Raw genomic sequence first — 23469 nt, 5'->3', positions numbered from 1 at the left:
GATAATATTCCTTGAAAGCCGAGAAGACTGTGAGGGATTACTATTCAGGCAGAGTTCACTGGCCATGACTATGGTCTCGCTACAGGGTGAAGGGGATTCTGGGGCCAATCAAGCCACAAGGTACCACCAACATCCTGCTCTAGCCTTTTTGTACCTCCCAAAGCAGAAAAGAGGAGGGATAGAGGTAGTCACAGCCTGGGAGAAACTGGGTCGGGGGCATCGAATGCATGTGTGTCGGCGCAGTGATCCTCTGCCCATCAGCCCAGACCCCACGGGCCCTGTGCACCAGCCAGTCTACACGAGCACTCCAGCCTCATCCATTCCTCAGGGCCTCTGCTGCTTCCACTGGGGATAAACAGACAGAAGGCTTGGGGCCATCTGCTGAGCCAAGGGGAGGTTGGATTTCACTGTTTGGGGCCGGGCCAAGGAGCCAGAAAGGACAAGGAGACAAGGTCTTCGCTTCCTGGCGTCAGGTGACGGCCCCGATCCAAGGCTCAGGGTGCCAGGCGACGTTCCCAGGCATGAGAGTTGCTGGTCAGCTGACAGCAAAGAGGGCCCAAGGCCCATTCTGGAAGGTTGAAAGGGACGTGGCACTGGCTGCTGAGGAGGGGGAGCAGGCGGGGAACCCCCAAGGGGACACAGTGAGCCTCCAGCCTTGCCAAAAGACCTGGCCTGGCTGGACAGATCTCCAGGAGGGGAAGGTCCTGGGCCTAGGGAAAGGGACGCGCTGCAGTGACACTCGGGGAAGGGGGTGGGCTCAGCCCCCGCCAAGTGCCCCAGCTGTAGCAAGAGGGCCTGGCCATGGCTGCAGCCTGGCATCAGCCCCAGAAACCTTCAGCGTCCCCCAGTTTCACCGCCCAGGGCTGGGAGGTTCCATAAGCTCCCTGATCTCCCAGATGAAAGACGCTTTCTAAGAGTCATAAAACCGTCCCCACTCAGAACAATGGGCCCTTATCCCACTGTGTCCTTCACATAAACTCCCATTAGCAACGCACCAGAAGCTGCAGGCGGGAGCTTTATAGACTGCATTGTTGGACCAGCCCCAGCGTTCATTAACATCTACTGCCTCGCCCTCCAAGGAGCCTGCACAAGTCATTGCCATTACAGAGGCCCACTGTGTGCTCGGCCTCCAGGAAACCCCGCAAGGAAGGGCGCTTTGTCATTTTATGACTAAAGAAAAAGACCCAGAGAGGTTAGGTGATATGACCACGGTCACACAGTAGGAGAGTGGAGAAGCTGGGTTTTAAAGCTAAAGTCTGTGTTCCTTCCCCCATAACCGTGTAGCCCCTCAATTATGATCACTCAAGTCCTGCCCCATGGAAACTAAGAGGTTAAGGCCTGATTTCCCAAGGTTTCCTCCTGGAAATAAGCATCTTCTGGGACCTACCCAGTGTCAGCGGAGACATACTGCAATGGGTCACGTTGGAAGGGAGCCCCAGCATATCAAGGAAAGAGCCCCTTCCCTTGGTGATGATAACCCCCCTTTACTGAATATGCACAACACACAAGGACCTGTGCTCTTCATGCATGATCCCGTTTACTCTTGCAAGAGCTCTATAGAATGGCTACTTTTAAGATCCCTTTTCTGAGGGGCGCCTGGATTGTTCAGTTGGTTAAGCATCTGCCTTCAGCTCAGGTCCTAATCCTGGAGTGCCAGGATCGAGCCCCATGTTGGGCTCCCTGCTCAGCAGGGAGTCTGAGTCTCCCTCTCCCTTTGCCGCTCCCCACTTGTGTTCCCTCTCGCACTCTCTCTCTCTCAAATAAATAAATAAAATCTTTAAAAAACAAAAAACAAGATCCTTTTTGACAGGTGGAACAGAGGCACAGGGAGGTAAATAGCTTACCTAAGGTCACACAGCAAGTAAGGAACGGATGCCAGGTCTATCTGACTCTATCCCACCACCCCTCCCCACAACTTCCAACTTGGGGTTTGGCAGATACTCAGTCTGCATCAGCCCAGTCCCACAGTCCTGGCTCACAACTCTGGATGTCACCCCAGATACATGGATGACGACAAAGGCAGGTGCTTCTTACTGGGTACCTTCTAAGCCCTTCACCATTTCCCATCTACACAACAAGACTCAAAGTCGATATTGCAAACCTTATTTGCAGATAGGGAAACTGAGGCTCAGAAAGGGGAAGTATCTGATCCACCATCCCCCAGAGCTGGTAAATGGAGGCGTCAGGCAATCTGCTGCTCCTGGTGGCATGGTTTATTTTGCCCTGAGAAAGTTCACAACCAATTGCCAACTGGGCAAACCAGCCAGACAGCTAGGTTGGCTCAGGTTCCCCCAAGAAGGCCTCAGACCTCATATCACCTGCCTCCAGATGGCACAGCAGCAGCACCAATGCCCCACCCTGAGAATCTGGCATGGGGCCTCCCCTTCCTCGCCTTCTGCCACTGCTAAGGAAAGCCAGGCTGCCCAGCTCAGGGATACCTATGCGTGCTTGGTTAGTGCCAGAGGCACTGGTGTAGGTGACCTTCATCATCATCTTCATCATGGCCATGGACATCGTTATCATCACAGCTAACATTTATTGAGCACTTACTACATGCCAGGCACTGGGCCAACACTTTACCCATACTATCTCATCAAATTGTCACAATAATCCCACAAAATAGTCACTGCCATCATCCCATGCACCACATAAGAAAACTGATAAACAGAGGCTTTAAGTCTGGAGCACAAAGTACTGTTTTGTTTGTTAAAAGTCTGTCTCCCCTGATATCTTACAATCTGCAGGATCATGTCTGTTTTGCACAGAGCTGTTATCTCCAGGTACAGTGCCTGGAACAGAGTAGATGCTCATTAAACAGTCTGTAGGTAGATGGATGGGTATATGGATGGAAGAATGGATAGACAGACAAACGGATGGATAGATGGTTGGATGATGGGTGATGGTTGGATGGACGGACACATGTATAGATGGATGGACGTATGGATGAATGAATGATGGATGGATGGGTCCTTGGATGATGGGTGGGTGGATGAATGCTGGATGACTGGGTCATTGATGAGTGGATGGATGGGTGGATGGATGGATGAATGGATGGATGGATGGATGGATGGATAGGTGATGGATGGGTGGATGATGGGTGAATGGATGAATGGATGGATGGATGGATGGATGGGTAGATGATGGATGATAGATGAATGGATGAATAGATGGATGGATGGATGGATGGATGGATGGATAGGTGATGGATGGGTAGCTGATAGATGATGAATGATGGATAGATGGATGATGGATGGATGGATGAATACAACTGAAAAACAAGAAAAAAAGAACCAGGGGACAATACCTCTCCCAATCAGTGAAGCAGGAGGAAGCTGGATGCAGTTCCTCTGCTAACTGAAAAATTCCCTGGCCAGGAGTCCAGGGACAGCAGAGAACAGTACACTGATTTTTAGGGAAAGGAAAAAAGAAGCTCCATGTGGTGATGAGCTTTGTGACAGCTTAACAAAAGCAGCAGCGCATTGTCTGATCAAGCATGTTCTCCCTTCCCAGAAACTACCACTCTGCAGGGAATTTCATCTTCTCCCTCCCCAAACCGCAGGTCTCTGAATCAGGGGCAACCACAAAATGTGCCCAGTGTAGTAAACTCCCTGACCTTTGGCTCCAGGACTGGGCCCAGGAATAGAGCTGTGCCAGACCCTGGGGTCTGGTCAGAGCCAACCCCTGGGTGCCACCTCAGAATTCCGGAACCCCCGTCGGGACCCTTAAGCTTTAGGAGTCTCGTTCTGTAGTTAATTGGAGAGATCTCACACTCCCCCACCAATCCCCATATGCTGTGAATTCTCATCAGTGGCTAGAGCCAGCCAGTTGGATTCCAGGCCGAGATCCATGGGAAGCAGGCTTCTCTCCTGCCCCCACGGCATTGGCCAGAGCCTAGGGCTTCCAGTTTCCTGTGGGGGAAGCAAGACTCACAGACGAAGAACCCAGCCATCTCAAGAGAGCGGCCACTGAGGCATGTGGCCCAGTTTTGTAGTTTCCAGAGAAATTTTAAGAAAGAGGAGAAGAAATGACCATAAAGCACTGCATCATCATCATCATCATAAAACACACCTGGCTGCACCTGCTTGTCCACATGGAACACGGCACTGAGGTTCTGGAAAGCACAGTGAGGCGTCCTGCCATTCTGGAGCCCCATGTAGTTTGTTGGAAATTGGGGATTGGGAAGGCACTGGGGTCAGAGGCGGGAACCTCCTTTCGCTGAGCACTTCCTGTGCGCCAGGCCCAGTGATCTGCCTGGGATAACATGGAGCCTGTACAACACTTCCGTGAGTCCGAGATTATTATCTGCTCTTTCATACGCATTAGCCGAAACCAAGTGAAGCACCCAAGTTCACCCATCAGAACGGACACGGCTGGGATTTGAACTCAGTCTGACCCCCAACGTCTCCATAGTTTTCCCCCTTAACAACAAGGTGGATAGGACCTCGGGAGGGCTCTCTCTGCAGCTGGCCAAACACAGGCATCCCAGATCTATTCCAGAATGGACCAGACCGAATAGGAATGGGTTTTTAATGGCGGTCACTCCCGTCCTTGCCAGTCGGCCACGCATCAGAAGCACGCTCGAGCCTCCCCACATTCCTATGTTCCGGGGCCCTGTGGCCCCATGGGAGGAGGGACGGCTGGCAAAGAGCCCAGACGGCACCTTGGGACCTTCCATTTGAGCGATTCAGAGACTTTCAGAGCTGAAAGGGCCTTTAAGAATGATGCAAGCCAGCCCCCTCCATCCACAGACGGGTAACTGAGGCCCAGAGAGGACAAAGGATTGGCTCAAGGTCACACAGGGCACGACGAATGGAACAAGAGCAGAGGCAGCCTCTTGGCTGTAGCCCAAGGTCCCCTTCCCAGCCTCCGCCTATCTCAAGCCATGACACTGGAAGCCCTTCTATCAGATAGAATGAATGGTTGTCAGATTTAATTATGACGATGTTCTGAAGACCCAGGGAATCGGGTAAGATGGGGAGGTGGGAGGAGGTCGGGGTGCTACCTAGCCCCGTTTCCTCCCTCGCGCTGCTGGGGCATCAGAAGTCCCTGCCCAGTGGCTGAGCCAAGCTGGGCTTGGCTGGTCCGGGAGGAGAGGTCACAGTTACCTGCAGAGCAGGTCCCAGCACCGCCAGAACTCCCTCTTTTCCTGCTCCTCTCAGAACAAGAGCTGCCTCTGTCTTTGAGACAAGGAATGGTGGGGGAGGAAGTTCTCTCTCATTCCGCGGAAGGGCAAAGCGGGAGCAGGCTTGAACAGGGCAGCTGGGAACTCACTCCACCTGCCTCGGACCCACCTGCTAAGCTCCTGGGGACCTGCTCCCATGAGTATCCCCACCTTGAATTTGCTTGGGAACCTCCACCCCCAGGGAGCTGTCTCTCGCCAGGGTTGGGGGGGTGGTGGTGATTACTTTGGGGCACAAACAGACCAGGTTCAAATCCCTGCTTCGCCATCTCCTACCTGTGACCTTGAACGAGCCACTTGGCTTCCCCGAGTCTCAGCTTCCGCGCTGCAGAGCTCAGCTCAAGTTCCCTCATCCCAAGCTAATTGTGGGGATTAAATGTCAAGGCTGTCCCAGGCACAGAGGGGACTGGCGACGCCGCTTGGGTAATTACTCTCTCCGCGCTAATTCTCTGCGTCCAGACCATGTCAAGGAGGTTTTTACAGGCATTCCCAGCTATGACTATAACTCACAGCCCTCAGATAGATCACAGGGAAGAAACTGTCAGCCCCTGCACCCACATGGGGTGACCCAGGCCCCAAGAGGGTAAGCAGCAGGTCCAAAGTCCCATAGCATGGACAGGCAGAACAACCAGACCCCGTAGTTCTCAAGTTCCCATGCAGCCCGGCCCAGCCCAGAGGCACAGAGTGAGAAGAGCTTAAAATCCAGAGGCAACCAAGCCAGGCCCCAGTCGTGGCTGCACCAGGAACGTAGCACGTGACTTTGGGAGGTGCAAGCTTTCAACATTCTGAGTGACGATTTCCGTGCCTTTGGTCAGCTGTGTGACCCTGGGCCAGTGACTGCACCTCTCTGAGCCTCAGCCTTCTCATCTGTGAAATGCTGGCTGTCAGAGGATGAAACGAGCTAGGGCGTGCAGGACACCTGGCATAGAGCTGGACACTTGGTAAGCACCCAGTAAACGGAAACACAGTCACGGGGGTGTTACTAGTCGTCAACATGGCTGTTAGTATTATTATCCTGATTATCATTAGTATTAATTAGTACTAGGAGGGAAAGAGGACAGAACGGAATCAGCCTGGGAACCTCCCACCCACGTGATTGTCCTAAAGAGGACGTGCCGGATGGTGGCATCAGGGACTCTTGTTGCCTTCTGGGTGGTAGGGATGTGAATGAGGCCAGACCAGTCACCTCCCCTGAAGACCCCAGAGTCTCACCGACAGAGGAGACCCCGGGGTAAGGACTGCCGCCACGGCTGCCAGAGGAACCCAGCCCTCAAAGGGACAGAAGAGAGGTGGTGGTCCCCAGGAGAGTCTGGAGAGGTCCTGATTCATGGGCCAAACCCTGGGGAGGTGGCCTTGCCTTGGAAGCTTCTGTCCCAGGTGTACCAGGATCCTCCAGAAGAAAAGCCAGGAGGAGAGGCCAGCCTGGTGTTAGCACACTCTGTTAGGAGCCAGGAGAGAGGGCCTGACTCTGCCCTCTGTTAGCTGTGTGCCTTAAGCAGGTTGTCTCACCTCTCTGAGCCTCTGTCCCTCAAGCACAAGGATCATCAGTCCTGCCTGCCCAGCACCCCAGGCTGGTGGGTGACCCATCAGGACAACAGACGCAGACTTCCACTGCCCCTGTTAATCACCAAAGGAAGGACCCTCCACAGACAAAGCCAGGCGTGTAGCATAGCAGAGGCCCCCTGGAAGATCATAATAGGAAGAAGGACCGGGACCCAGGACCAGCCCCTCCTGCTCCCTCTGCCACGCCCACCCACGCCTCCTGCCTCCCTTGCCCTCATCGGGCTCTAGGCAAAGCCCCAACGACAGTGGTGTTCGGGGCTGAAATCCCGACCAGTTGCTCTTAACACTTGCTCTTCCCTCCACACGGTCCACCCCGGAAGTCACTAAAATCATTTGTGCAGGACTCTGCAACTGGGGGGCTGCGTGAGGCCCACAGTGACCTGCCACGGAGCCGAAATGAGGGGGAGGACAGAAGCTTCAGCAGTGACTGGACCCAGGGAGGCCTCCAGAGGAACACACAAGCATCGAAATGGCCGCCCAGACCCCCACCCCGCTAAGCCTCAGCATCTCATAGTGGCAGAAAGTGAGGCAGCCAAGGGCTTATCTGGCCTCAAATCTAAGCTCCCCTTTTCCAAGCTGTGGAATCTTGAGTAAGTTACTTAACCTCTCTGAGCCTGTTTCCTCCGCTACAAATGAGAATGACAATGATAATAAGACTTACCTCCCAAGGCGCAGGGAGGACCAAATGAGTTAACCCAGGGGACTGCGCTTTGTTAGCCAAGCACTGGGCGCTCAGTAAGGACCTGGCAAGCATTACGTCACTGTAGCCAGACCCCGGCGGCCCTGCAGATGAAAGAGGCTGTCTCGGAAAGCAGCAAGCTTAGACAGTCAAGCTGTGGCTGAACAGCCACCTGTCGGGGACTCACTGCCAGGCCTGCCAGGGTGACCTTTAAAATGCTGCCACCTGTGAAATGGTGTATGGGACCTTCCTCCCTCCGACACGGCCAGGAGAGGAGGAGGTGGGAGTGGGCTATGGGGGGAGATACAGCAGCAGGCACTGGGGGCAGCAACAGGACAGACCCTGGGCCAGGAGGAAGCAGCCGGGTGAGGTTTCCAGCCCCTGCTCTGCCACCGATTCGCACTGTGACCTGTGCCCCAAGCCTCAGTTTCCCCAGCTTTGAAACAATGCCCTTGAACTGAGTGTCTTGTAAGGTCATAGTAGGCAGCAACAATCAAACTCTGTGACCCTGAGAAGGGAGTCAGAGAAAGTTCCCGCCGCACCCACACCCCTGCCAGGCTCCCTCTGCATTCCTCACCCCACATGCCCCTGACCTGCGCCGCAGGTGGCCACCAGGGTCAGGGCCGTGTCCACGGAGGCTCCCGGCAGAGCTCTCCTTGCGGAGCCTGGCCCCAGGCAACCCCGAGCCCCGCCACCAACCGAGAGGGAGCAGGGTGTCCCTGGGCCTGGAGCCCAAGGGTGTCAACGAGAGCAGAAACCCCACACACACCCCGCGACCTCCAAAGGATCCTCCTCCAACTCAGTAAGAGACAGAGATGTATAAAAACCCCAGATCTGACCTGGATTCCGTGTGGTCCAGTCCCGGCCCTCGGGGAAGGACGCGCAGAGGGGAGGGTCGGGTGCCACGGGCAGGGAAGGGTCCTGTCTGTCGCAGCAGCTGGCAGGGCAGGCAGGAGCCCAGGGGTCAGGTACACTGGCTCCCTGAGCCGGGTGTGCAGAGAGCTCAGGCTTGTGAGTCACTCACCTGCCAGACCTGCCAGGCGGGTGGGTTGCAGGACAGGAGGCGGCCCTAGCCGCCCCCAAGGAAGGACTGGCCTGAGTCAGGCCCAGCAGGCTGGGCAGGGCTGTGCCAGGCCAGGCCGGCAATCAGTCATCCGCCTGGGAGGACCAGGAAGTTGCTAGGGTGGGGAAGGGAGAAGGAGGATGAACAAGGGTGGGGGCCTCAAGGGGGTGCAAGCAGAAGGGTGCACCATGGACAGCGGCCCGCCCCACCCCCACCCCCCAGCCCGGTACAGGGCGCAGGGCATGGGCACAACAGAGGGTTCGAGGCTTATCCACGGGATGGGATTCTTTTAACCCGGGAAGGTGGAAAAGATGCTTTGAAGTCAAAAAATTTCAAGTTTGAATCCCTGCCTCTTCCAGCCATGTGACCTCATCTCTCTGAGCCTTGGTTTCCCCCTTGCTCCTCTAGAGTAACAACAGTTGTCCCGATCAGATCGGTTCTCGTGAGAATTAATGAGCCCATGTGGAAAAGGCCTGCTAGGATTCTTACTGTCTGTGTTAATTGCCCCCATATTGTAGCCAAGTATCTGCTGAATTGATTAAGATCCTTAGTGCCCGGTCATCAGGAAAAGTCATGCACCCACAAATACCTACTCTGTCCTCACTGTGCACCCCTGAGAACCCAGGGATGGGTCTCAAAAGTTTTGCCCTCAAAATACACGCAGACAGCTGATTGCACAAGGACGCTTGGGTTTCACCTTAAACCTGGCCTGGGCCCCACTCCTCATTCTGCCCCAGGGCATTGGAAATCAGGCCTCAGGATCTTACATCAGGGGTCAGCCAACTGGCAGCCTGCAGGCCAATTCTGGCCCATCACCTGTTTTTGTAAATAAAGTTTTATTGAAACGCAAACACACCCATTTGCTTATTGCCCGCTTTGGAGAGACAATAGCGAAATTTAGTAGTGACAGTCTGACCGTAAGGGCCGCCAAACCAAAAATATTTGCTGACTGTGGTCTTTTCTGATGATGATGGTGGTGCTGATGGTGGTGCTGGTGCTGGTGATAATCCTGGGTTTGGGCTCTCAGAGGTTCTATCCACTAAAAATTCTCCATGCATAACTTCACCTAAGCCATTTTACAAAGAGGGAAACAGGTTTCAGAGAGATAAGACACTTGCCCGAGGTCACATTGAGCGTGCACTAGATGGCTATTTTGAGTTAAGGGCTGAGGGAAATCAAAGCCTCGGGTTCCACTAGTTACCCGAGTGAGCACACAGGCTGGGGCACCGTGGTTCAGGGCACCCCAGTAGGACCGAAGTTTCTGTACCCCCGGAGAAAGTAAACACAGACCTGATGGACTGCATGCCTGCCCAAAGGGCCACCGACCCAGAGTCAGCTGGGACATGGGACAGGAGGAGCACAGGAGGATTAAATGAGATGGAAATCCCCTGGAAGAGCGTCGCTGACCATGGCAGGAAGACCTCTGCTTGCGAACGCTTCCTGGGCTTTATCATTAGGGCTGGAAGGGGGAACCAAGAGGAAGGAGGCCAGAGAAGGGCCCCCACCACCTGCAGAAATAGCAATGGGGAGAGCTCTTCCGATAAGAGGGCCTGCCCCAGGGGCGGGAAGGCTGGCTTTGGGTTCCAGGGCCTTGTTCAAAGACATGCCCGTCCACTACAGCCTCCTTCGCTGTTATCTAGCACCTTCCCTTAGCCCAGGCCAGGAGAGGGGCTGCCACTATGGGGAGGATGCAGTCCCGTCCCCAAAGCCCCACCCCAGGGGGACTCTGCCTTTCACATCTCACCCACCCAGAAGGGCTGGCCTGGGCTTTCCACCCCCAGAGAAAGCTGAGCTCAAGTAGTCAGAGAAGGAGGTCAGGAGGGGCTGGGGTCACCCTTGGTGCTTTTCTTTGGAAACCCGGACCAGCCCCCACGCCCCCATCCTCTGCAAGTATGAAGGCATCTGGAATCTCCCCTCCTGCTCTCTGGGATCTTCTCTTCTCTGGCCCCTCCTTTTCTCACCCAACCCCAAGGCCCAGGTGGCACGGGAGGCAAACACTAGCTGAGAAGCCATGAGTTCAGGAAAAAAAAAAAAAAAAAAAAAAAACTTGGTAAATCTGCCTCCTCTCCTTGTTCCCAAACCATTGATCCCGCTAAGAGGTCAGCCCAGCCTGCTTTTCCCCCATTCAAAGGACGCACCTGGTGGCCGGAACATCTGCTGGGGGAGGCAGCAGGGACCACGCCCCCCAAGCATATTGGAAACACCTGTTTGCCAGGAGAGGCTGTGCCCACCCAAGGCCACGTGTTCAGTTACTCGCTGAGCCCGTGCCCCAAAGAGCCCCCATGCACTGCACTTTCTGAGCGGGATCTGGCCACAGCGGCATGCCAGGCTGTCCACCAACGAAGGCTAAACTTTGATGTAGAAAGAGTATGGACATGCGCACCCTATGCTAGACCCTGTTGCACGCCCCATTATAGGAAGGGGCTGGGTCCTTACCAACCCCCACTGTAACCCCAGCCAGCGCCAATAGATGCCCAGTGAAGATGTGCGGAGGGTATGACTCTCCCACACTGGTCAGGACCGACCTCTCTTCCCTCGGCACTGCGGACACTTTGGACCCAGTACCTCTGGTGGTGGGGCCATCCCGCTCCCCCCAGCACGTTTAGCAACATCCCCGGCCTCCGCCCCTTAATGCAGTAGCCCCCACCCGTCCCGGCTGTGTCAACGGAAAATGACTGCGAACCTTGCTGCATGTCCCCTGGGGGTCAAAGCTGCCCCCGCTGAGAACCCCTGCTCTACAGTCATCAGCGTCATGGGACCACCTCACCAACTTACTAAAGAAAGCAGAGTGGGTATCCCCAGCCGTTTTATCCGTAAGAAGCTGGGATTTGGTGATATCAAGAGAGTGTCCCAAGTCACATGGGTAGTGGCTCATACTCACAAAACAGAAGCTGGAAAAGGTACCCGTGACTGTAACGAGGGCCCGGAAGGATCAGGGAGCACGCTGGGGGCGGAGGCAGGGCTGGACCAGGACCTCGGGTTCCTGAGGCTCTGGAAGCAGCAGCTGGCTGACACTCCCTCCTCCCGCACCTCCAGCTCACTGCCCCCCAAAGCTAACAGGTCCCCACACCAGATCAAGGGCCTAGGATGACTTGTCGGTCTTCCCCCCAACTTAGACCTCAAAAACAAGAAGCCAGAGGGCACAAGGCATGCATGTATGTTGAAATTAAAACAGATAGCATCTTTCGAAGTAGGGGGAGGATGGGCAACATGGGAGAAGGGGAGTAGGAGGTCCAAGCTTCCAGTTACGGAATGAACAAGTCACAGGAGGAAAAGGCACAGCATAGGGAACACGGTCAATGATGCTGCAGTAGCATTGCGTGGTGGCAGAAGGTCAAGGCATAATGTAGAGAAGCTGAATCACTGTGTGTACACGTGAAACTCACGGGACACGGTGTGTCAACCACACGCAAATACAAAAAGATTTTTCCTAAAAATTTTTAAATAATAAAATAGCATCTTTCTGAGCCTTCTGCCCGAAACCTTCCAGATAGGTTCATCAGAGTGGGAGTATTTCCATCTGAGGGTGGCCTGGCTTAGCTTCTTCTTTTCTTTTTTTTTTTTTTTTTTTAAGATTTTATTTATTTGGGGCACCTGGGTGGCTTAGCCAGTTAAGCGTCAGCCTTCAACTTCGGTCATGATCCCTGAGTCCTAGGATCCGGCTCCCTGATGGGCAGGAAGCCTACGCCTCCTTCTCCCACTCCCCTGCTCGTGTTCCGTCTCTCGCCGTCTCTCTCTCTCCATCGAATAAATAAATAAATCCTAAAAAAAAAAAAAAAAAAAAAGGATTTTATTTCTATACTTATTCGAGAGAGGTAGGGGGAGACGGAGCACAAGCAGGGGGAACAGCAGAGGGAGAAGAAGAAGCAGACTCCCCACTAAGCAGGGAGGCTGACAGGAGACTGGATCCCAGAACCCTGAGATCATGACCTGAGCCGAAGGCAGACGCTTAACAGACTGAGCCACCCAGGTCCCCCTGGCTTGGCTTCCAAATGAGGGAGAAGGTTCTCCATACCAAACGACTACTTTTGCCTTTTTTTTTTTTTTTTTACGATTTTATTTTGTCTGTTTGACAGAGATCACAAGTAGGCAGAGAGAGGGAAGAGAAAGCAGGCTCCCCGCGGAGCAGAGACCCTGATGTGGAGCTTGATCCCAGGACCCTGGGATCATGATCTGAGCTGAAGTCAGAGGCTTCAACCCACTGAGCCATCCAGGTGCCACAACTTTTGCCTTTCTAAGAAGCATCCCCCCAACTCCCAGTGATGGAGCCCAGCAGTCAAAAGGACCCGCACATGTGCCAACATGCGCACATCTCACAGTCACGGACTCACCCTCAAAACTGTGGAATTGGGACTGGACTGGTGGCTGAAACTGACCACTTGGAACCCCAAAGCCACAGGCTGGCCACCTTCTGCCACGTGCCTGGAAAGGCCAAGAAGTCTGTCCCAGATGCAAAGAGAGAAGCAGAGATAGAATAATGCCATCGGTGTTGGACGCAGCAGCCAAAAGACAGACACGAGGCCAATGTCCACAGGCGGAGGAGCGGGTAAGGAAACGCGCCCCACAGCGTGGCATTCAGCCCTTAAAAAAAAAGGAGCCATAATCTGATACACGCTACAGCATAGATGAACTTTGACAACATTCTGCTAGGTGGAGAGAGACGTATGAAATTCAGAGAGACGGAGCCGATGGTGTCACCCAGGGCCTAGGGGAGGGGACATGGGGGCCTGCGTAATGGGTGCACAGAGTATGTTTGGGGTGATGACCGTGTTCTTGGAAATAGATACACAACATGGTGAATGCCCTGAATGCTGCTGACCTATACCCTTAAAGATGGTTACAATAACAGATTTTATGTAATGTGTATTTTACCACAATTCAAAAGAGAGAGAGAAAGGCCAGGGGAATAGTGAAAGGCAAGCTGGCCCGTAATGCCTGGGTCCCCAGCCCTTGCCCAGCATCTGAGATGGCTCCTGAGGCCAGGGCGGCCCTCCAGGTCTCTGAAACACGCCTGAATCCTTGAGTTAGATTCCCCTTTTGGCTTAAATGGACTCAAGCAGGGCTCTGTCCTGCAGATGAAATGATCTCAATGGGCTGTCTGGGAGGGCATCACCCTCTGCCCAAGGTCAGCCTCCAAGGAGGCTGCGTGCCTCGATGGCCCAAGCTTCTCTTCCTAGCCCACGATGGAACCATGCTCCACACATCGACGTGACAACTGCTCCAGAGCCCTCCATGGCAGAAAACCTGTCCCCACCCTCCCGACTGCCTTGTAATCCTCTCTCCTTTGTTTGCGTGGCCCAGCACAAACCCTCCCCCCAACCCCCGTGTCAGCTGTCTAGGGTCCAGAAGATTTCTCGCTGATTCCAAACTCCGGATCCACCTTCGGAGCATGAAGCCCTTCCACGGAGCACGTTCAAAGCCAAGTTCGAGAAAGAACCTCCCAATCGGTGACGCCGTCGAGGGACAATGGTCTCACACAGATAAGCACCTGTGCCTTTAGAACAAAATCAGAGAGAGTGCATCTGCCCGTCACACTTCCTCTTGCAGATGCTCTCCATCCCTGGGGGAGAGGCAGTCACCCCAAGTTCTGGGAAGACTAGGATCTGACGTCATGCTCATCGGCTGACACCGTATAGTCATCCCGGAGCCGGGTGCCACGGTCTCAGTGATCACCTGTTTCCTCTCCCAGGACCTGAGAAGCAGATCTTATCAGACCCACTTGAAAAGAGGAGGAACGGAGGCTCAGAGAAGTAAGGAACTTGCCCGAAATCATACACCTAGAAAGTGGGAAAGCTGGAATTGGGATCTAGGTCCCTTCGTTTCCAGAGTCCAGACTCAAACCCACGCGGAGAATAGGACTGGGGCTGCCGGTCGCGGGTGGACTGGAGCAGGGAGTCCAGATCCGGGGCGCAGGGATTCCAACCTCCTAAGCCACCTGCATCCAGTCCAGAATGTGTGAACAGTCAAGGCCATGAGACACGGTGGCCATCAGGTGCTGGGTGGAGACAGAGTGGGGGCCCCCATCCATACCCATCACCTTCATTCAACTTTGGCAAACAGGTGGAGGCAAGAGGCCCTTTTCCAAGCAAGCCTGCTTGTATCCTGGACACAGACACCATTGGCCCCCATCTGTTATGAGACAGGCCTCTGCCCTGGGCCTGGGCATTAGCTCCTGCAGCCCTGGGTCTCAGAAACCACCCCCCTTCCCTCTTCTAGCTCAGATGGAAAGCCTCATCCCCAGGGGGTTCTCTACTACTGCTCTCCCTCAGGCCTCTAGTCACCCACTTTGAGAGCCCAACCTGGGGCTTCCCAACATAACAGACGCTGCGGCATGAGCCCGGCCACACGGCTCCGAGGAGGTCTGTAATTACAGCCAGCCCAGATCAAACAAACCCAAGTTCAAATCCAGCTTCCTTAGCAAGCCGTGTGACCTCGGGAAAGTCACTTGGCCTCTTGACCTCTGTGTGCTCATCTGTAAAATGGAGATGATGACGCTCAGTTCTGAGGACTGTTGTAAGACGTGAATGAGCTCCTTTATAAAGGCCCTTGTTTTTATACACAGTCTTAGCAGGCCATTGCGACCTACGGAGACTGTCCCGTGGCCATTTATTTTCATTTCTCTATCCCAGAAAAACCTCAGATGCCATGGGCTTGGGCTGAAACTTACCTTTGTATCATTTAGGCTATAATAAGCAAATGATTTTGTTTCCTCCAAAGGACTTACACAATTTGTAATTATGTAATAAGTCCGTGTGTTTGCTCGGATTTTATCTGTGCCCTCAAGTGTGTCTAAACCCCAGCAACAGCCAAACCGACCTTCCTGATTCACCAGGATCTTCAGGACCCAACCCAGTGACCGGCACATAGTAGGCTTATAACTAACAGGTACCGAATGAGTAAATGAATGTCGGAAATTTAAGAAAGCGAAAGGGAACACCAATGGAACCTCCATTTACGTTAATGACAGGCTAATGGCAAGTGATCTTATCCATCTTTTAAACACATCCCCTGAAAACCTCTACCAGGCCAAGTCCATTCATTAAAAAATGTGCAGCAGAGATTAAACGGTCCCCTGGCAGCTCGGGATTTCGGGGGCCCTGTCTACACTGACCATCCCAAGCTGAGGAAGAGAGAAGTTAAGGCCTAGGTTGCCATGGAGATAGGGGAGAACTCACCTTGAAGAATAAGGCTCCAAGGGGAAAGAGAATAGGACAACTGCCATCTGCCTCCTCCATCCCGGTGACACACCCACGGACTCAGTAGAGCTGTATTAGTATTCTGCCCATTTTGCAGATGAGAAAACTGAGGTTCAGAAGGATTTGAGAAGCATGCCTGCCATCACGCAGAGAGAAAGAGGCACAGCAGGGATTTGAAGCTTCTGTTCTGTTCTAGCTTGGACCAGGCTGGGGCAAATGTCAGTCCATGAGAGGTCCATCCCTGACTGAGGTCTCCATGGCAGCGAAGAGGTGGGCTGGTGGCACTGGTGGCACTGTGATTTGGGGCCATCTCCCCAGCTGCCGGCAGGAAAGAGGATCCAGCCGCTCTCTGCAACAAGAGACAAGCAGGGTATCGGGGCCCAACCCAGAAAAACTGAGGCAGGCACTCAGGTACATAGGACAGCTAAGGCAAGAGAGACATGGAGGGTCCTTCCTCCCTGTCACTGGAAAGCAGAGACTTGCCACACACACGGGCCAGACCAGCACCAGTAGATCATGGGCAGGGGGCGGGGACGGGGGAGGGGAGGCTTCCACAGTGCCCAATTTAAGGGGTGCCACACACATAGCCTGTCTGATGGTGCCCCTGGCGTCAGGCAGCACTTGGCCCCAGAGCCTAAAGGTACCCTGACATCAGGCACCGTAGCTACACCAAAGGCAAAGCTCCCTGCAGTCCTGGAAAGTTTAAATGCTGATTCGCTGAAGAATATTTCCTTCCAGACACCCCACTCCCGGAGGCCCCACCCTCCCCTCACCCGGCCCTCTGAATCCCGCGTGTCCTCATGGCTGTGCCGGGCTGGGCTTCCAAGAAGTCATGTGGCTTCTTCAAAGACTTCCAATCAGGCCCCATGATCACAGATCAAACCCAAGACGAAGGAATGTTTAAAAACGATTAAGTGGCTTCTGGGGCGCCTGGGTGGCTCAGTGGGTTAAAGCCTCTGCCTTCGGCTCAGGTCATGATCCCAGGGCCCTGGGATCGAGACCCCATATCAGGCTGTCTGCTCAGCGGGGAGCCTGCTTCCCCCCTCTCGCTCTCTGCCTACCTAGTTGTGATCTCTGTCTGTAAATAAATAAATAAAATCTTAAAAAATCCTAAAAAAATAAATAAATAAGGATTAAGTGGTTTCTATCGCCAAGCAAGTTCTTGGGTGGGGCCTCGGGACGCTCTGTCCCGCACCCCACCCTCGAGACAAATGTCGACCAGCTAGTCATGTCAAGTCAATGCTCCTGGGGGCATCAGTGCTCCTGGGGCGCTGCACCGGCCATCACATGGCAGGGGGGAGGCTGAGGGAAGGCAGGAGACAGGAAGGTGAGTAAGGCCGGCTGGTGGGGTCCCCGCCGGGGAGCGGGGAAGGAAGTGAGGGGATGAGGCAGCAGTGACCACCGCTCCTGTGTGGCCAAGCAGTGAAGAGCGGAGAGGACCAGAGGAAAGGCCGTGTGACCTCCACGTCCTCTCTCCGAAACCGGACGGCAGGGCCTCCCCACGGGGGGAGCGAGGAGCCTGGCACATAGCAGGTGTTCATTCCCGCAAGGGGTTGCCCTTGTGGCTCCTCTGAGAAGTCCCGACCTGCTCTGTGGACCCCAGGGCCTCGCGTGGACCCAGGCCTGAAGCCCGCCAACAGCTACAATCCAACCTGGCACCCACATGCCTAGCAGGGGGCCTCGGGCAGGGGCCTCAGGGGAGTGGAGACAAGGGGTATTTCCAGGAGCCTCGCTTCTAGAGAAATCCAAGTGCTCCCTGGGAACCAGAGGATCTTACAGTGCAACCCCTTTCCTCTGTCTCTAGGAAATCCCAAGTGCAGACTGGGGGTTTGCCCAGCCTTACCATGTGTCCACCCCTGGAAGCCCGTGCCATCCACCGTGCCCCACCCCCGCCCACGGTGCTCCCCCAGGGGGTGCTGCGGGACTGTCACATCTAGGGAAAAGCCACAGAGCCATGAGAGACTATTATGGAGGCTGGGGATGGGGCCAATGCAGTGTGGACCCAGCTGGAGGCCCCTGCTGGGCAGTGGAGGGCGACTGTGTCCTCTTGCCTCCTCCAGGCCTAACCTAGGGATGTCAAGAGGTACTGGGCGCCCCCTGCTGGCCACCAGGAGCACGTCCTCCTAGATGTACTCCTGGGAAATCACACAGACCCAGAGCTTTGCCAAGAGGGGGTGATGGGATGCCGGGGGTCAGTGCTAATGGGAGGGGCTCCTGAGTGGCTCAGTCAGCCTCCAGCTCAGGTCAGGATCTCCAGGTCCTGGGATCGAGCCTTGTGCCCTGCTCAGCGGGGAGTCTGCTCCTCTCTCTCTCTCCCCTCTGCCCCTCCCTACTGCTCATTCTTTCTCTCTCTCAAATAAATAAAATAAAATCTTTTTTTAAATGTTAACTGGAGGGACACCTGTGTGGCTAAGTTGGTTAAGCTGTTGCCTTCGGCTCAGGTCATGATCCCAGGATCCTGGGATGGAGTCCCGCATCGGGTCCTTGCTCAGCAGGGAGCCTGCTTCTCTCTCTGTCTCTGCCTGCTGCTCTGTCCGCTTGTGTTCTCCATCTCTCTCTCTGACAAATAAAATCTTAAAAAAATAAAATAAAATGCTAATTGGAGCCTCTGCCCAGCCCCATTAGGGCTGCATACTCTGTCCCACCATTTCCTGGCCCTGGGCAGTTTGTATCCATGTCCACAGATTTTCTCTTCTCATGGTGGGAGAGGGCCAGGCCTGAATCTGGGCAGGCTCCAGGCTGGTTCTTCGTGGCAGAATTGCCGCAGAGAGATACTGCTGAGTTCAGAACAGGCCACGTGACCTCCGTCTTGCTGGCTGGGACACCACCTGCCAAGCCGTCCTGTAAGACCCGACGACCCCGAGGCCACCAGGACACGAGGAAGCCCAGGCTATGGGAAGGGGCCATTGGCAGGTGTTCTGATCAACAGTCCCACCGAGTCCAGCCGAGGCTGGCACTGAGTGCTAGATGGGAAGGAACGATGCCTCCGAGTGATCCCGGGGCCCAACTGTGGAGTCACCCCCAGCTTTGCATCTTCTGGCCCCTGAGGCCCCAGACATGACAGAGCAGAGAGGAGCAGCCCCGCTCTACCTTGTCCCATTCCGGAGTCTAGTAGCCTCCCAAAGAAGACGTGTTGGGGGCGGTTGGTTAGGGAGCAAGAGGTGACTGGTCCTTAGTTTCCCCCTGAGCCCCCAGGTGTGGAAAGGGCACTGTTCTTAAAACCAGGTGACCAGGGACACCGGGGTGGCTCAGTGGGTTAAAGCTTCTGAATTTCGGCTCAGGTCATGATCCCAGGGTCCTGAGATCGAGCCCCACATCAGGCTCTCCGCTCAGCAGGGAGCTTGCTTCCTCCTCACTCTCTGCCTGCCTCTCTGCCTATTTGTGATCTCTGTCAAATAAATTAATAAATAAAATCTTTAAAAAAAAAAAATACAGGTGACCAGTCCTATGACCCGGAACTTGTCCCCAGACCTCAGACTCCACACTTGCACAGCTGGAGGAAGAAGTCTGCTCTGCTCATCCCTCACATTTGGCGGTGGGGGGAGATGTGTGTGTGCCTGTGCACGTGTGTGTGTGTGTGTTGGGGGGAAGATCAGACAGGCTCAAGGGTGTAAAAGCCCTTTATAGTGCAGAGGTTACACACGAAGACCCAGGGCCAGGCTCCCTGGGCTATGGTCCCATGTCCTCACCTGCTGTGTGCCCTTGGACAGGACACTTAACTTCTCTGCACATCTGTCGCCACCTGCGTAAAATGGGGATGACACCAGAGGGCCGTGCAGAGCTTTCCGTAAGAAAATGCTCAGGAAGCCCCTCGTGTATGTAGGCGTGTATACTCCGGCGAGAGCTCGGTCAGCGGCGGGGATGGTCGCCAATGGCTCTGTGAAGGGGAAGGGCCCTAACCTCCAGGCTCACCTCCGACCACACTGGAATCTTTCCAGGGAAAGTTCTGTTATGAAACCGGAGGGGCAGGGAATGGAAAGTGCCAAGGACAGACAGCGACTGTAGCTGACGGGAGTGTGTAGTCTTGGCCTTGACGGGTGGGCCCTGTTAACGGAAAGCCCAGTCCGGCTCTGGCTCTGCCACCAACCTGGGGACACAAGCCAGGTCCTGGAGCTCTCCGCCACATCCCCTGGCAAACGGAGCGAAGGGTTCAGACACAGAGCAGGTGCTCAGCAAATGCTGTCCCCCTTCCATCAGCGTGGCTCTCATTATTGTCTGGGTTTCCTGCTCGTGGACTTGAGAAGCAGAAGAGCTCACATGTGTACATGCCCTTCCCTTGTTATTTCCAGCGCTCTCCAGGCCTGAAGGATGGCGTTCCCGACGCCCGGGCAGGTGGGCGAGGCAGCAAGCTGTGAAGGGAAGAGCTGTGTATGTCACTGCCAAGTTAAAGCACCCATTGCCAGGAGAAGTCCCCTCCTGGTGGTCTCTCCCGCCCTCCGGCATACCACTCAGTCACCAGCCCGGGACTCCTCCCAGACACAATGAGCGGAGCCCCCAACCCACCTGCCATCGACAAGTGGCAAGGGCAGGAAGCAGACCTTTGTGGTTTCAGTCATTAAGACTGGGGGGGTTGGGGAAGGGGTGCCTGGGTGGCTCAGTCGGTTGGGCGTCTGACTCTTTTTTTTTTTTTTAAAGATTTATTTATTTATTTGACAGACAGAGATCCCAAGTAGGCAGAGAGAGAGAGAAGAGGAAGCAGGCTCCCTGCTGAGCAGAGAGCCCGATGTGGGGCTCGATCCCAGGACCCTGAGATCATGACCTGAACCAAAGGCAGAGGCTTTAACCCACTGAGCCACCCAGAAGCCCCAAGGCGTCTGACTCTTGATGTCTGCTTGGGTCATGATCTTGGGGGTCGTGGGATGGTTCCATATGTGAGACCTGGCACTGAACGTGGAGCCGGGTTGGGATCCTCTCTCTTCCTCTCCCTCTGCCCCTCTCCCTGCACATGCATGCACACTCTCTCTCTTTCAAAAATATTAAAAAACAGATTTGGGAATTGATTCTATGACAGCACGAAAGCCCCTCTTCCAGACGAGTTCTCTGTGTCAGTCCTCGTGCAGGGCACCTGAGGTCTGTTATGTATGTGCATGCCGCACGTGGGTCCTCTGAGACAGAGGCTGTTCTCAGGCCCATTTGCAGAAAAACAAAGTGAGGCTCAGAAAGGAGCAGCATTTAACTGTAAAAGGCCGTGTCAACAAATGATTGCCACCTGGAGGGCACACCCACACTCATGACTTGAGGCAAGAAGTCTCTATTTTTTTTTTAAGATTTTATTTATTGATTTGATAGAGATCACAAGTAGGCAGAGGCGGTGTGGAGGGAGCAGACTCCCTGCTGAGCAGAGAGCCCGATGCGGGGCTCGATCCCAGGACCCTGAGATCATGACCTGAGCCGAAGGCAGAGGCTTTAACCCACTGAGCCACCCAGGGGCCCCAAGAAGCCTCTATTATAGTCCACGGTCAGCTGTGTGGTTCCCCTGGCCGGAACCACACGAAGGTGACCTCCCCTGGACTTGGCCTGTTCATGAGGCTGCCGTCTACTGGTTTAGGATAGGATGCACTTGTCGGGAACCCTGTCCCCCACGTGGCGCTCACCGGCTAGTGCTTAGCACAGACTCGGGGCACAAGATGCTAGAAAGGTCTGAAAGAAAATACAAGTGGGCAAGGCCTCCTGACAGCCTAAGGTAGAAGTCGCATGTCCTGGCTTCCAGCATGTTCTTCCGGTCAAAACAGTGGAAAAACAGACCCCGCGAGACTGGGAGGAACGAAGCACGAAGGCTGTTTCGGTCACTTATACAGTAGTTGGGCCGGGATTTGAACACAGGCCTGTCCCTTCACTATCACGGCCTCCAAATCTCTCGTCCCAGCTGAAATCACTGATGCTCGTTTGGGATTGAACTTGAACCTCTTCCTTTTCCAGCTCAGGCCCCGAAACAGTCAGTATTCTGAGACTGAGATGCCTCGCTGAGAGGTTCGGAGAAACGACTTATTTACATCAAGTTGCCCGGCCACCCACACACTTATTAGGTTCTTAAAGGGCCTGACTTCCGCCAAGCTCAGGCCATCCTGGGAATTAAATTCACAGCACAAACAGCTGGGACACGCTCAAGACACGGCAGAAACAGAAAGCAAGTTGGAGGGGGTGCTGGAGCCAAAGGCTTGGAGGGGGGCCCGATTCCCAAGAGGCCAGTGATGGACATAATTGGTCATTACCAGCTACAGCGCTGTCCTCACAAAACTGTCTTCACGGACATCAGGAGTCAGACACAGCAGCAGTAGCAGCTGGGAAGGACAGCCCCAGGGAGCCAGGGATCCGCAGGAGGGCTCTATAGCGCCCACAGCACCCCCTGGTGTTGTACACTGAGCAGCACGTCGGGGCGGCAGGCAGTGTCAAGGGTGAAGACAGCTCACATTCTCCTGCCCCACCTCCATCCCAGAGGCAGCTTCTGAGCCACCTGGTCTCGAAAATGGGGATCTTGAACAAGTCACAGCACCTCCTGGGGCCTCAGTTTTCTCGCCTGTAAACTGGGATAATGCTGCCATCTCTCCCGGTTGCTCTGTGGAATGACTGAAGCCACAGGGGCAAAGCGTTCATGATCCAAGTGCCTCCCCTTCATCCCGAGGGCAGTAAACCACCTCTCCACTCAGGGACAGGAGCACGTGAAGCTCAGGGTCAGGTCCAGAGCTAGCATCGGGGCGCTGGCCTGGAGAATATACAGTGGACCCTGAACAATATGGATTTGAACTGCACAGGTCCACTTAAAAGTGTTTTTTTTTTTTTTTTAATAAATACAGTCCAGGACTAGAAATGTATTTTTTTTCTTCTGTCGGGTAGCAAGAACTCCGGTCCCCCTTCAAGAGTCCTTCCAGCCGGACGAAGAATCAAACTGACATGAGGAAGATTAACAGGAGAAAATCAAATGTAATAGAGGGCATACGGGGAATCCACACGGACATGGAAATTCCAAAAACAGGTGAAATGAGGTATCCGTGTCATTCCGAACCACGGAGAAGGGGTTGGGGGTCTGGGATTTCGGAGGAAAGGAATTCACTCCACAGCAGGTGTTTGGTAAGTGAATGTCTGTCCCGCTGTACAGATGCGTCACCGAGAGAAAATTTATCTCTGCTAATGGCCCTTATTCTGGGAAAAAATCCCAACTTAGATTCTTCTGTGTAGTTAAGGGAAGGGCAGAATTTCTCTTGAGCCTGTAAGGTCTCAGGTGCCTTCAGCTCAAAATACTCCTCAAGCCAAAATGGTCCCTCTCGGGGCAGCCTGTCCACGGCCCCTCCACTTCCTTACGATTTCCTTAACTTTTTCTTTTCTCTGGCTAACTTTATCATAAGAATACAGTATACAGTGCATATGACGTAGAAAATACACGTGCATCGACCGTTTATGTTATCAGCAAGGCTACTGGCTAATAGGAGGCGATTAGGAGTTAAGTGCGGTGGGTGGGGGTGTCAAAAGTTACACTCAGATTTTCCACTGAGCAGGGAGTCAGTTCAAGAGTCGACCATAATCTCGTCTTGTTTACCTAAAGATAACACAGAAGCCCGTTTGGCTTCTACCATGTAAAACAACAGCAAGAGTAAAACGCACTTATATGTAACAATTTCAATCCTCCCTGCATCCCCGAGGTTCAGAGAAGTTCAGTCACTTGCCTGATGTCCCACAGTTGGTCGGAAGTAAAGACAGGAGTTTAAGTTCAAGGCCGGACCATCAGGCTCTAAAACACGGATTTTTTTTGCCTACATCTAGGCAATGGAGATGTCACATTACCAGTCTGCCC

The 23469-nt window shown here is 54.2% G+C and overlaps 1 protein-coding gene across 1 annotated transcript in view; it reads right to left on the bottom strand.

The window, feature by feature from the left end:
* The window catches only part of ARHGEF10L (Rho guanine nucleotide exchange factor 10 like), a 156103-nt gene extending 147714 nt beyond the window's left edge, over positions 1 to 8389 (bottom strand). The window contains exon 1 of the mRNA XM_059134833.1: positions 8261 to 8389. The gene's annotated coding sequence lies outside the window, so the exon portion shown is untranslated. The remainder of the gene's footprint in view (positions 1 to 8260) is intronic.
* Positions 8390 to 23469: the final 15080 nt, after the last annotated feature.

Source organism: Mustela lutreola, chromosome 10, assembly GCF_030435805.1.
Source record: "Mustela lutreola isolate mMusLut2 chromosome 10, mMusLut2.pri, whole genome shotgun sequence".
Taxonomy (NCBI): Eukaryota; Metazoa; Chordata; class Mammalia; order Carnivora; family Mustelidae; genus Mustela; species Mustela lutreola.
The sequence above is the reverse complement of the archived record's forward strand: the minus strand, read 5'-3'. Positions and strand labels throughout refer to the sequence as shown.